Consider the following 3,468-nt stretch of genomic DNA (forward strand, 5'->3'; position numbering starts at 1 on the left):
TGACCTCCTGCACCACTCAGGCCACAGAATCTCACCCACCCACTCCTGCGAAAAACCTCTCACCTATGTCTGAGCTATTGAAGTCCTCAAATCATGGTTTAAAGACTTCAAGGAGCAGAGAATCCTCCAGCAAGTGACCCGTGCCCCATGCTACAGAGGAAGGTGAAAAACCTCCAGGGCCTCTTCCAATCTGCCCTGGAGGAAAACTCCTTCCCGACCCCAAATATGGCGATCAACTAAACCCTGAGCCATATGGACAAGATTCACCAGCCAGATACTACAGAAAATTCTTTCCTGGGTAAAATTCTTTCCATCGTCCTCAATAGTTAACAATGTTTGTGGAATACCTTCATCACCGGCAGTCCACCCATTTCACGGCAGATAAGACACTTGTTTCAAGAGTTGAAGAATGAACAAATCTAAAATGTTGACATCATTCAAACACATGGGAAAGCCAAGCAGGGCAGTGCCCGTTAATACTATGTGGGGGCATCTGACCAGTACAGACTCTGTGTTTCTGTACAGAGACTGGTCTCAATGACTTCCGGTGTATTTCGTTTTATCGGTTTTTAATTTTCCCCTTTTTAAACTGTAGCTTACGGAGAAAGCAGAGGACTCCCTGCGTCCAATGGATAGGGTACTGGACTGGCATTCAGAAAAGCTTGATTCTAATTCTCAGCTGTGCTGCTGGCCTGCTGGGTGTTCTTGCGCAAGTCATTTCACGGCTGTGTGCCTCAGTTTCCCCATCTGTGAAGTGGGCGTAATGATACTGACCTCCTTTGTAAAGCACTGTGAGATTTGTAGATGAAAAGTGCTAGTTATTCTGCTTCATTTGGTGCATATTTTATATGCCAATAAGAGTAAATAATAATCCCTTAAACGATGAAAACAGAGAGAATTGGAGAAGTGGCTTTTGGAGACCAAATAGTTGTGCATTTGAACTTTTCTACAATGTTGTTAAAATGTGTCATGAGCTAAGTGCTTATTCAGTCCAGTTGTGCTCCGCTATTAGGAGCAGCCCGCAAAGTGGTATGGCTGCGGGCACTCAGCTGGTTTGTGGTTGTTTACTAAGATTCTGTCGTGCTCTGAAATGGAATTTAATTTTGAAAATTTCTCTGTTACTGGTGAAGTGCTTATAGTAATTCTGAAAGATTTAAAGAGACACAGCTTAAAAAATCAATCATATAGTACAAACAAATAAAATGTCTTTTCCTATGATATTACTATGACCATGGGCCCTGATCCTCCAAACACAATATGCATCACTTTATTTGAGTAGTCCCTTTGACTTCAGTGACTCATGTGTACGTGTTTGCATGATCCAGGCCTTATTTAAAAGTGAAAGAAATGTTAAAATGCAACATACTTGTCATTACTTATGCTCGTTGTTAACTTTCTTGCATTTCTGTCAGCTTGGAGAATGAAAAATCAATTTGACTTTTGTTTATATTGTAAACAATTCAGTTTTGCTTTCCGGTTTAGTGCTGCAATGTTTTGAAAGTTTGCTAACACATCAGGGGGAGGGATTTTGTTTAAAAATATCTCTTTTTATCAGAATTAATGCCATTGGAGATAAAATAGTACCATTTTTCTGTGTATGATGTTTTATAAAAGTTTGGCTTTATAGATCTACATTTTGAGCCAAATTCAGGTTATCAGCATCTCTTATACAGGTCAAATATTATGCAGTTGGAATGCATTGTTGTATTTACTACCATCTAATGGAAGAACTGAGGAAAAGCAGCTTTAACTAATTTAATCTTCTTTTGTAGGCAAATAAAGCTGTTTGCTGACCGACTGAAGCAGGAAAAGCGCCATCTTCCGTACATAATCCAAACAAGATTTAGGATAAGAGTAACCTCTTGTGGGCAGCTTTTGTCTACGTACAGCTGCATGAAGTGAACAGGCGGTCTGGTTTGGCTGATGGACATAGCGATTTTGTTACTTTCATTGTTGATCAGAATTTCAAATGAATTTGGGTTTATACTGTTCAAGGACTTTTAAAATAGAAATAGTACAGATTGGCCCAAATTAAACCTGGATCTGAAGACCCCAGAATATTGCATCCAGAGCTAGAACGGAACTGTACCGTTAGAGTCTCTCTTTAGTGAATATGTTCCAAAGGCTGATCCTAGTACTAGATAGAATAATATCATTTTATAGTGAAGTGTGATAAGAGAGGCTAGCCTAGAAGAAGAACTATGTAAATTGGATTAAGAAAATACAGTCCTTTTATTATTAGGGCTAAGGGACAGTTGTCTGGCATTAACAGTAAAGGCAACAGAATGCCTCTGTAAGGAAAGGAGTTAGGGCATTAGCCTGGGATTTGAGGTACCTGAGCTCATTTTCCTTCCTCAGCCACAGGTTTTCTGTGTGACCTTGGTCAAGTCCCTGGGGCTCAGATCCTCAAAGTTGTATAGGCATCTAGCTCCCATTGAAATCAACAGGAATTAGGCACCTAAATACCTTTGAGGGTCTGGGCTTTAGTCTCTCTGTGCCTCAGTTCCACATCTGTACAATGGGGCTAATAGCAGTGCCCTGCCTTACAGGTTGCGACGAGGTTAGTCCATTAAAGAGTGTGAATTGCCCAGATACAGCACAAATGCAGGTAGAGATTAGTGCCACCTAATCAGGAATAGGAATATACCACTTTGGTCAGAGATGAGACAAGCTATGTAAATAAAAGGTTGTTAGAATTGAATAGCAGGCCGAGGGCTCAAAGGCAGCCATTGAAGGAATTTGGTATGTGACAGGAAGTGAAAACAGTCAACTCCATTCAGTGTGAATTTAAACTGGTGCGTACCATGGAAAAGGGAGGGCTATAACTTCTGATTAGAAGAGAGATTGTTAAAGTCTCGATAATGTTGAGAAAACAGATGATTCAGCCAACGACTTTGCAGGAGGTTCACCCCTTTGCTGTAATAAGTATCAGGAGACAGGTAAACCTGACATACACAGAGTGTTTTGGTGATTCAGGGGAGATGGAGTTTTGAAATGTTGCAATGCTAACAGAGAGAGACAGCTGGTCAGTGAGACACTGAAACACCTGAGCTCTGACATTGTAAGATGTGATCCTTTGTCTTAATTACAAGATCCTGCCGAACCTGGCTAACCTTTGTTACCCAAACTAGCACTGGTTACAATCTGATACCATTTGTTAATGTGTGATCAGTGGCTCTCTCCATTTGCTAACCAGCTTTGCTTTCTTTGAGATCTTTTTGGTCTTGGTCTATTCTTAGAATATTCACAGTTGTCCTGTAATGTAACTATATTGGTCATTTTCCCCAACTGTAAGCAACAAATGGACAATTCCATTCTGTTAGATCCCTAAACACCCTCTGCCTTTCTGTGAAAGAGCCCCAGCTCCCTTCACTACATTTCAGTAGCTTTGCACAGAACTGACATCACCAATTTGTGTGATAGCATTATGAATAACACACACAAATAAAAAAGAAGCAGAACCATAAA

This window comes from Caretta caretta, chromosome 21 (genome assembly GCF_965140235.1).
Source record: "Caretta caretta isolate rCarCar2 chromosome 21, rCarCar1.hap1, whole genome shotgun sequence".
NCBI lineage: Eukaryota > Metazoa > Chordata > Testudines > Cheloniidae > Caretta > Caretta caretta.